Source organism: Neoarius graeffei, chromosome 10 (assembly GCF_027579695.1).
Source record: "Neoarius graeffei isolate fNeoGra1 chromosome 10, fNeoGra1.pri, whole genome shotgun sequence".
NCBI classification, from domain to species: domain Eukaryota; kingdom Metazoa; phylum Chordata; class Actinopteri; order Siluriformes; family Ariidae; genus Neoarius; species Neoarius graeffei.
Genome location: NC_083578.1, coordinates 11,438,960 through 11,450,823, shown reverse-complemented (window position 1 = coordinate 11,450,823; position 11,864 = coordinate 11,438,960). Strand labels below are relative to the sequence as shown.

The following is an 11,864-nucleotide window of genomic DNA, read 5'->3' as shown; positions in this document are numbered from 1 at the left end:
ACTACGTAGCTCGATAGGGTTTACATGCACTAAGTAGCTCGGCTACAATCGCATAATCTAGGTCGCGTAGCTCAATTACGAGAAATCCAGTTCGGTTCGATTTCAGCCGAGCTAAGGTGTTTCCATGGCATTTAGAACTTCGATTTCAGTTGAGCTACGGCAGAAATTCGATTTTCTCTATGTGCATGTAAACGCACTGACTGAGCCATGCGCTCCTCCTCCGACCAAAGACAAAACAATAAATGATCAAGTCCGCAGTCAGGCTAACAATACATGTTCATGCCTTAAAACAAAGGCTTAACAAGCCTTGCTTAGGTGTTGGTCACTAACAATGATTGAGAACAGTGATCAAAGGATTGATAAAAGAACGAAATGACTGCTGATACCGCTAAACTTAACACCTAGTTAAAGCGCATCAACAGCATTTTTATACGCCCCGCCCCACCCAGCCCCACGGCATGACATAAATGACATCGGTGATTTGCAACATATGAATGAACTGAATGGTGAAGATTTAGAAAACACAGAGAGTCAGTGGGTGGACATTGACAACGATACACCGGTAACCTCCGTAATTTCCGTAACAGATGAAGAAATCATCGCCTCCGTTTGTGGTCCTTTAACTCAGTCAGTGAACTGCGATAGTGACTCAGAAGGAGAAATTCGTGATGAGGAGAATGAGCCTAAAATTTCGCAGATAACGTGAGTGTTTAGTGACAAGTGGGTCCATTTCAGTATTACGAACTTTTCTGTATAACGAACTATTTGGACGTCCCCCAAGGAGTTCGTTATAGTGGAGTTGAAGTGTAGTGATTTAAGTTTGCCAGCAGACCATGTACCGTTAGGTAATCTGTTCTATCAATTGATCAAAACCTGGAGCTAGAAGCGGTTAAGCTCACACACAGACACTTCTGTGTATTTAACAGTCCTTCAACCTTCAACGTATCTATTAATGTGACACAAAAAGGCTAGTCAGTGCATATGCTAATCTCTGCAGGATTCTTCTCTCTTCCTGCATCCCTTCATCCATCCCTCCTCACTCTATCACCCTGCTTTTATATTCACATATCCCAATCTGTTGGGTTGTGATGTGCTCGCATCCAACGATGGTTTTGGTGGGAGGATGTGCGTTCCTCCGTGTGTGTGTGTGTGTGTGTGTGTGTGTGTGTGTGTGTGTGCAGCTGGACTGGCAGTGGGTTTGAGACATGGACAGGAGACTTATTTAGCCCTGTAATGCTCATAATGCTGGTCTCTCAGCACAGCATCAACGGACCCTTTGTGGCTCCTGTGAAGGAGGATGAGTCCCTTCTGCATCCAGATCCGGTGCTCATCTCACACACACACACACACACACACACACACACACACACACACACACACACAAATGTTTTCATGTGCCTTTCTCAATTCTCTTTTCTCATAACTAATATGATACGCATGCACAGATGTGTGTAGGTGTGACAGGATAGTGTGAATAGAGGACCGTGTTGCCTTAGAGGCTCATGCAAGGACAACACGTTCTCTTTCCTATAAAGACATCCTGCAATACACACACCTGTCTCATCTGTGAATCCTCTGCCTGTAACAACAACAACCCCTCCCGCCCCTCTTCCTGACAGGTGTCTGTATGAAAAGACCTCCAGTGTGAGAGATGCCTGGCACCCCATCAAAGCTACAAAATGAGGGGAAGTGTGTGAGAGAGAGAGAGAGAGAGAGAGAGAGAGAGAGAGAGAGAGAGAGAATGAACGAACGAACCTAGAAAACCAGGGTAGCATACCAATATGGTAATGAATAAATGGAGACATCACTTATCATCCTGAACATCTTTGCACACCTTTACACAGATGGTTGCTCTTTTTCATGAATACAGAATGATGCATGTCATGGATGTCTGTGGATGTGATTAAAAGTAATCACTGATCCTGTCTATGATCCTGCAATCTCAGGCAAGGTGTCCGTTCAAATTCAGTGCAACACTCAGAACTTTGGAACCCTGGATGTCTGATTGACTTTAAGCCGTATTTTTTCTGATAAGCATCTGTAAAATGTGTACAACCTGGCAATGTGATGAACAGAGCAACCAAAAACTAGCATTGTAACAAACAGGGTAACCAAGAACTAGCATTATAGCTTGCATGATGGTGACCAAAAAAACCCCCAAAACCCTAGCGTTATAGTAAACAAGGTCAATGCAAACTAGCGTAATAACGAAAAGGTCACCAGGAGCTCACATTAAAGTAACCAAGAATTAATATTGTAGGTGAACAGGATGACCAAGAACTAGCATTACAGTAAACACCGTAAACTATAACTAGCATTATAGCAAACTGGGTAACCAAGAACTGGCATTATAGCCAGCATTATGGTGAAAAGGTAACCAAAAACTAGCGTTATAGTTAACAACATAATCACAACTAGTACAATAGAGAAAAGGTAACCAGGAACTAACATTATAGTAAACAAGATATCCAGAAACTCGTATTATAGTAAGTAACATAGAATTAACATCGTAGGTGAACAGGATGACCAAGAACTAGCACTATACCGTAGCAAACACAGTAAACTATAACTAGCATTATAGCTAACTGGGTAACCAATAACCAGCATTATATTAAATAAGTAACTAAGAAGTAGCTTTATAGTGAGAATGTAACCAAAAACTACAATTATAGTGACCATAGTAAACAAAAATTAGCATTATAGTGAAATGGTAAGCAAGAACTAGCGTCATGGTGAATAGCATGATATAAATCATGTTGTTATAAAAACCAGTTATAGCAAACTGGGTAACCAATAACTAGCGTTATATTAAAATAGGTAACTAGCATTACATTATTTTGCATTACAGTGACCATGGAGACCAAGAAGTAGCATTATAATGAAAACAGATGACCAAAGACCAGAAAAATAACATTAATTTCAATGAAAGCAGTGCATCGAGTGATTTGTGTCCCAAACCCAAAGTACTGGTGACATTTTGTGTGTAAAATATGTTTTAAGTTTAACTTTCTGACCTGGATGTGTTTTATGTGATGAGACAGTCCTTCACAAATCCAAAATGGAGGAAGTTCTTATTGTAGTGCGGTGACCTGGCACAAAGTGCGACATTCATTCATTTATCTTCAGTAAGCATGTTATCCTAGTCAAACTGGCAGTGGATCCAAAGCATCCAATGGTGTTTGAGGTGGAATTATACAACAGTTACTTCCAGTCCAGTAATTTGATTGGTGCTTATATTTAGTATAACTGCACTGGGATGATTCACTGTTTGTGTCACTCCACTTGTCTGTGTTCATAATGCAAAATTCAAATTCTAGCAACAGTCCCACTGAAATCGTTATGACAGTAGAGTTAGCAGTCATCAATGGGCATCGCAAATGATCTCATCTCATTATCTGTAGCCGCTTTATCCTGTTCTACAGGGTCGCAGGCAAGCTGGAGCCTAGCCCAGCTGACTACGGGCGAAAGGCGGGGTACACCCTGGACAAGTCGCCAGTTCATCACAGGGCTGACACATAGACACAGACAACCATTCATACTCACATTCACACCTACGGTCAATTTAGAGTCACCAGTTAACCTAACCTGCATGTCTTTGGACTGTGGGGGAAACCGGCGTACCCGGAGGAAACCCACGCGGACACGGGGAGAACATGCAAACTCCACACAGAAAGGCCCTCACCGGCCATGGGGCTCGAACCCGGACCTTCTTGCTGTGAGGCGACAGCGCTAACCACTACACCACCGTGCCGCCCTATCGCAAATGATACATGTTTAAAAGGAATGTGCAAATCATTGTGAGCTAGTTAGCTACCTCGTCAACAGGTTATCATTGGATGTGATTCCTCTGGGATCTATGTTTGTATGTGGAGCAAAAATTAACAAATTATTTGCCCATATTGTGTCTGAAATTTCAGCTAATCTGTGTTAATTTCTTGTTTATAAAACTGTGGTAGGGCGGCACGGTGGTGTAGTGGTTAGCGCTGTCGCCTCACAGCAAGAAGGTCCTGGGTTCGAGCCCCGGGGCCGGCGAGGGCCTTTCTGTGCGGAGTTTGCATGTTCTCCCCGTGTCCGCGTGGGTTTCCTCCGGGTGCTCCGGTTTTCCCCACAGTCCAAAGACATGCAGGTTAGGTTAACTGGTGACTCTAAATTGACCGTAGGTGTGAATGTGAGTGTGAATGGTTGTCTGTGTCTATATGTCAGCCCTGTGATGAGCTGGCGACTTGTCCAGGGTGTACCCCGCCTCTCGCCCGTAGTCAGCTGGGATAGGCTCCAGCTTGCCTGCGACCCTGTAGAAGGATAAAGCGGCTAGAGATAATGAAATGAGATGAGAAAACTGTTGTATAAAAGCAATATTGTACTTGTAATCATGCAGTTATACTGAATGTTGGTGAGCTGCTTATATTCAGTATAACTGCCCTCTTGCTTGTGCGATATTGCTTAAATATATCCTGGTTGGGATGCTAGTCCATTACAGGCCACTATGCACACACACATTCACACACTTTGGTTCAAAAATTCCTGTTCCTGGCTGGCAGGAGTGGAACCCAATGTGGTCTTCTGGTGTTGCATGCTGAGATGCTTTTCTGCTCACCACGATTGTAAAGAGTTGCTATGAGTTATTATATCCTTCCTGGCAGCTCTAGCCAATCTATGCTGAGTTTCCCAAAAGCATCGTAGCACAAAGATCATTGTTAAATGGTAAAGCGAGCAGCACAATGAACACTTTCTCTCCTAGTTAAGATGCTCTTAGCGTTAAGAGGCTTTTGGGAAACCCACTGCTGGACATTTTCCTCTGACCTCTCTTAGCAACAAGACGTTTCCACCCACAGAACGGTCACTCGCTCAGTGTTTTTTGTTTTTCACACCATTCTTTGTAAACTCTAGAGACTGTTGTGTGTGAAAACCCCAGGCGATCAGCACTTTCTGAAATATTCAAACCAGTCCATCTGGCTCAAACCAACCCCCATGCCACAGTGAAATTCACACTTTGAGATCACAATTTTTCCGATTTTGATGTTTGATGTGAGTGAACATTAACTGAAGCTCTTGATTTGTATCTGTATGATTTTATGCATTGTGCTGCTGTCAAGGAATTGGCTGATTAGATAACTGCGTAAAAATAGCGGGTGGATGGGTGTACCAGTGGGACACCTGGACAACTGATTACCTACAGCAGGTGAGAATTTGTAGTTGGACTGGATGAAGACGAAAGCCATTGTGGAGTTTCTTCATTTCTAGGAGACTACAAATATCAAGGGCTAAGATGCAATGCAGATGTCAACCATAGGGAATTGGTTTAGTCACTATTCATCCTGTCCCAGCTATTCCAGGCCCTCTGTGCACGAATGGATCCAGGAAAAAACCTATACTGTACTATGTTCAGTAAATTATCAGTATCAGTAAAATCCCTTTGGTGTCAACCTGCTCTGGGACGAAGACAACCTCTACAGTTGTTACCTCAAGATGGGACTGGCAAGGATATCCAGCTCTCATCACTGGTTGGCCTAGGATAATACAACAGTCCCATCTCTTGGACATATTTTGAACTACAATGACAACCATATATGTATGGTTAAATTCTAAATTGTTAATATGCAACTGTTATATTGTTTTCCTTCTATATATAAAATAGCGGGGCGGCACGGTGGTGTAGTGGTTAGCGCTGTCGCCTCACAGCAAGAAGGTCCTGGGTTCGAGCCCCGGGGCCGGCGAGGGCCTTTCTGTGTGGAGTTTGCATGTTCTCCCCGTGTCCGCGTGGGTTTCCTCCGGGTGCTCCGGTTTCCCCCACAGTCCAAAGACATGCAGGTTAGGTTAACTGGTGACTCTAAATTGACCGTAGGTGTGAATGTGAGCGTGAATGGTTGTCTGTGTCTATGTGTCAGCCCTGTGATGAACTGGCGACTTGTCCAGGGTGTACCCCGCCTTTCGCCCGTAGTCAGCTGGGATAGGCTCCAGCTTGCCTGCGACCCTGTAGAAGGATAAAGCGGCTAGAGATAATGAGATGAGAATGAGATGATATAAAATAGCTATTTAAATACAAAGTCACGGCATTGACAAACTTTCTCCCTGCTGCTAAACCTAATTACAGACCCCAGATCTATAGTCTATTATCCCAATTTGTCGAAGCAAACCAAAATTAGCAGCAATTGCCCTCCACAATTATTGGCACCCCTGGTTAAGAAATGTTAAAAGCCTTAAAATAAATTCAATTTTTATTGCAGAAGCATAATCTCACACTGAAAATTGTAGAAAAATGTAACCCTTAACTCAAGTGAATTAAAAAAAAATCCCTGACTAAGAAATAATTATTTTTCATAAAATCACCTGTTCCACAATTATTGGCACCCATAACAATTCCTAGAAAATAAATGTAATTGAAGCATTTCTGTCATTTCTACTGTAGTTTATAAAGGTGATCAGAGTATCTAGGAACCTTTAATTAGTAATTCATCACATCCTGTTTCCCTGGGGTATAAATATGATGTGACACAGAGGCCTATTTCTCTTATCCACTCTTCAACATGGGAAAGACAAGAGAACACACCATTCAAGTAAGGCAGATGTGTGTTGATCTTCATAAGCCAGGCAATGGCTACAAGAAAATAGCCGCTCGCCTACACCTGCCCATATCTACAGTCAGAGGAATCATCAAGAAGTTTAAAACAACTGGAACAGTGGCAAACAAGCCTGGACGAGGATGCAAGTTTATCTTGCCACCACGCACAGTGGGGAGGATGGTAAGAGAAGTAAAAAGTTCTTCAAAGCTCACTGTTAGAGAATTGCACCAAAGAGTAGCATCATGGGGTCACAAAGTCTCCGTAACAACCATCAGGCAATATCTGCATGCCAACAAGCTGTTTGGGAGGCATGCACGGAAAAAGCCTTTTCTCACTTACAAGCATAAACGTAAACGTCTGGAGTTCGCTAAGTGGTACTGGGACTTCAACTGGGACCGTGTGCTTTGGTCAGATGAGATCAAGATAGAGCTTTTTGGCAACAAACAAACACTCGAATACATCACAAAAGATGAGTATGCAGAAAAGCACCTCATGCCCACTGTGAAGTATGGGGGAGGATCGGTGATGCTGTGGGCCTGTTTCTCTTCCAAAGTCCCCGGGAACCTTGTTAGAGTGCGTGGCATCATGAACTCTTTGAAATACCAAGACATTTTAAATCAAAATCTGGTGGCCTCTGCCCGAAAGCTGAAGATGGGTCGTCACTGGGTCTTTCAGCAAGATAATGACCCTAACCATGTGGCCAAATCTACACAAAAATGGTTCACCAGACTCAAAATCAAGCAGACAAGCGCCTCATGCCCACTGTGAAGTATGGGGGAGGATTGGTGATGCTGTGGGCCTGTTTCTCTTCCAAAGGCCCCGGGAACCTTGTTAGGGTGCATGGTATCATGAACTCTTTGAAATACCAGGACATTTTCAATCAAAATCTGGTGGCCTCTGCCCGAAAGCTGAAGATGGGTCGTCACTGGGTCTTTCAGCAAGATAATGACCCTAAACATGTGACCAAATCTACACAAAAATGGTTCACCAGATTCAAAATCAAGCTCCTCTCATGGCCATCTCAGTCCTCAGACCTCAACCCAATTGAAAACCTGTGGGGTGAGCTGAAGAGGACAGTGCATAGGAGAGGACCCAGGACTCTGGACGATTTAGAGAGATTGTGCAAAGAGAGAGGGGTCGAATATCCCTCTCTCTGTATTCTCCCATCTTGTGAAATGTTATAGGAGAAGATTAAGTGCTGTCTTGTTGGCAAAAGAGAGTTGTACAAAGTATTAACATCAGGGGTGCCAATAATTGTGGCACACATGATTTCATGTTAAAGAATTGTTTCTTAACCCTTTGATGCAAAACATGGGTCAAAAGTGACCCGGCTGAGTTTTTATCTTCTATATCTTTGAAATAAATTAATTCCATCATTCAGTATTCAAGGTATTCCTCAATTAACTTGTTTTTGATCATCATACATCCTTATTTTATTTTTTCCTTTCTTACTTTTTGAATAAAAACCCTTTTTGTATCACTACCCTTCTAATGCACAACATGGGTCAAAAATGACCTGCATTCATTTTCCAGGTTATTTCATGTATGGCTAAGTGTTTCTATGATATACTTTTGAAATAAATTCATTTTGTCATTTACTTTTCCAAATATGCAGTAAATATCTTGTTTTTGTTTAGCACAAATCATCATTTTTATTTTTCCTTTCTTAAGTTATGAACAAGCACAGCTTTTGTAATTGGACATCAAGTTTACACACATGGGTCAGAAACGACCCGCATGCATTTACTCCAGCGTTTGGTGGGAACTGTGAATTGTGCTTGTGTCGGACATTTCACAGCTCAGCACAGCGCCCTTTGCCCATCTAATACATGCAAGTAATGTTTTTCAATTGTTCGAACATTACCTTAGAAAAAAATTGATTATGTTTAGGTTCCCTTGAGAGTGAGTAGATAACTTGTCAGAAAGTTACAAGTAATTACTATTAGCTACCGAGCTGTTGACATATTCTACTTTAGTTAGCTAATTTTATTGTAGTTGGCTTAGCTAACTACATAGTTAATAAATAAATAACTGGCCCCATTCACTGCTAAAGTAATTACTCATACAAGTCAACCCCTTTGGGTGCCCACCTGTAGTATCAGAGGAAGAAATCCATAAAATCAACATAAAATCCTTATAGCCTTCGAATCGCACCAAACTTTTATTTTGATGTACATTTGTACAATACACATTTACATTATTTTTCGCTTGAACAATGACACCATTAAATGTCTCCTTCCATTCAGGAAGATACCGCCCGCCGTATCTCATTTTCTTTCTCGGTGTTCCCATTCTTTCGCTCAGCAGACACTATTCAAAATCTCTCAGGTGTAAACAATGTTGCTCTGCACAATGAGAAAATCGTTTGAGCAATGACCGTTTGGCGCGTTTAAATGCAGATCGTGCGCATGACCTGAACGAACGAAGTCTCGCAGTCACGATACTGCACGAGGCTTGAGGAATAAACATCTGGTTTCACATAGTCTGGGTTATCTGCCCCTGCATACACACTGTTCTTTGTCTATAAATCGAGCTTTTGTATGTTTTTGCGACGATCGGCTGACGATGTTCAAGTAAAATACACAAAATAAATTTAGGTCAGAAAATACTGAAAATCCGTAAGACTTTGTTTATACGCCCGTACGCCCTTGAAATGAGCTAAAATCCGTATAATTTCCGGACAATCCGTATAGGTTGACATGTATGATTACTCGAAACAAATTATTATTATAGTATTAAGACATTTAATTTTAAATCACACTTGGATGACCCATGTGTAGTAATATAAAAAGTATTTTTGTTCATAAAGTAGGAAAGAAAAAATTAAATTAATGATTTGTGGTAATTAAAAACAAGATATTTAAAGAGTACTTGGAATATTCAATCATAAAATAAGTTGAATTCAAAAGATAGAGCAAAGAAAAACTCAGTCAGCATGAAATGAATGCGGGTCATTTTTGACCCATGTTGTGCATTAGAAGGGGTGTGCATATGTTTTGCATCAAAGGGTTAATGTGGGATTTTTTTTCCCCCACTGAATAAATGCACTTGAATTAAAGGTTGGATTTTTTCTCTTTTTTTGCATTGTTGTCCTATATTATTAAAAAAATTAATTTATTAGAAGCCTAAGAACATACCTTAACAAGGGGTGCCAATAATTGTGGAGGTATATATATATATATATATATATATATATATATATATATATATATATATATATAAAAGGAATAAAATACTCAGGGATATGCTGTTATAGATTTTTTAAAATCTATAACAGTAGCTATAAATGTATTAAATATGTGCATTGATAAATACAGTAGTAGTATTATTGGGCCTTCTGTGTTCATGCTTAACTTTTATTCAAGTATAAAAGTTGTTAAATTAAGATTCTTGGCCATTTAGTTTGATAGCTGTTTACCACACGATAAACATCACTAAATACATCATCTGAAGTGAAGAAGCAGTACATTTGGATATGATTAGCCCAGTTAAACTCATTTAGTTTGTCTTATCTTTCCTATGCTGGTGGATGACTAAGGGAATTTGGCCTGTGTGTCACCTCATATTTATCCCCCGGTTAATCAGGAAGTCATGGGTTACAGATTAAACGTTCCTACGCACTCCAATTAACTGAACTAAATGAGAAACATGCTAAAATTACAGATTGTATTCACTATAATTTCCAGGGGTGCCAATAAATGTTGCACAGGTGTTTTTTTTCTGAAAGTAATTATTTATTGATAAGGGATTTGTTTTTCTCTGAATTAATTTGGTTTTGTCCCATGATACCGGTCCCCCCCCCCCCCCCCTTTGCTCTCGGGCTCCCCCTAGCAGCCATAGGTTCTGGTTCTTATGGGACACTGAACTGCAGATGTTTATGCTGTAACATGCAGGGGCAAGTCGACTGAACAGGATTTTTGGATGATATTCTCTAGATCAACCGTCTGCAGTCTGGATTTAGAGGTCTGTACGGTGAGGGTATCACTAACATTTGCTGGGAGGCTATTCCATTGTGCAGATGTCCTTGGGCATAGTGAATATTTGTAACAATCCTTATTATTTGACATTTTGTGAAATGAGTTCGAGTCTGTGTCTAGGGCAATGAACTTATTCAGTGATTTGTGTAGAACTGAGCGTTTCCTACAACCTCATGATATAATAGGTATCACGATACAGAGGCCATGATATGATACATATGACGATACACAAGGTTTTTTTTTAATAATGTTTATTAATTTTTTTTGAGTAATGATATGAATCCTACACAGTATTTACTACAACAGCTGCTTTGTTAATCTTTAACAGCAAGGGAAATGCCTTAAACATTTAAACACAGGCCCTAAGCAATCTTAAATTAACTCAAAAATATTGTTTCAAATTGCAGAATTAATAATAAACTTAAAGAAACATAATTATGTCAATGAAATGGAAACCAGATTCTGGTTTCACTTGACTTTAAGTGCACTTTGCAGTATTTACAGATTTGCAGTAAGAATGTCCATATGACATAATCTCATCTCATCTCATTATCTCTAGCCGCTTTATCCTGTTCTACAGGGTCGCAGGCAAGCTGGAGCCTATCCCAGCTGACTACGGGCGAAAGGCGGGGTACACCCTGGACAAGTCGCCAGGTCATCACAGGGCTGACACATAGACACAGACAACCATTCACACTCACATTCACACCTATGCTCAATTTAGAGTCACCAGTTAACCTAACCTGCATGTCTTTGGACTGTGGGGGAAACCGGAGCACCCGGAGGAAACCCACGCGGACACAGGGAGAACATGCACATATGACATAATATTTTATAACAAATAATAATAATAACAACAACAACAACATAGCTAGGACATAATTATATTTCTCTTTAGTGTTTAAGGCGGTAGTACATTATTATAGATAAGAACACTCCATAGGGCGGCACGGTGGTGTAGTGGTTGGTGGTGTAGTGGTTAGCGCTGTCGCCTCACAGCAAGAAGGTCCTGGGTTCGAGCCCCGGGGCCGGCGAGGGCCTTTCTGTGTGGAGTTTGCATGTTCTCCCCGTGTCTGCGTGGGTTTCCTCCGGGTGCTCCGGTTTCCCCCACAGTCCAAAGACATGCAGGTTAGGTTAACTGGTGACTCTAAATTGACTGTAGGTGTGAATGTGAGTGTGAATGGTTGTCTGTGTCTATGTGTCAGCCCTGTGATGACCTGGCGACTTGTCCAGGGTGTACCCCGCCTTTCGCCCGTAGTCAGCTGGGATAGGCTCCAGCTTGCCTGCGACCCTGTAGAAGGATAAAGCGGCTAGAGATAATGAGATG

The 11,864-nt window shown here is 41.3% G+C and overlaps 1 protein-coding gene across 1 annotated transcript in view; it reads left to right on the top strand.

The window, feature by feature from the left end:
- The first annotated feature begins 10,438 nt into the window (after positions 1 to 10,438).
- car15 (carbonic anhydrase 15) overlaps positions 10,439 to 11,864 on the top strand; it is a 27,126-nt gene continuing 25,700 nt past the window's right edge. The window contains exon 1 of the mRNA XM_060930675.1: positions 10,439 to 10,523. The gene's annotated coding sequence lies outside the window, so the exon portion shown is untranslated. The remainder of the gene's footprint in view (positions 10,524 to 11,864) is intronic.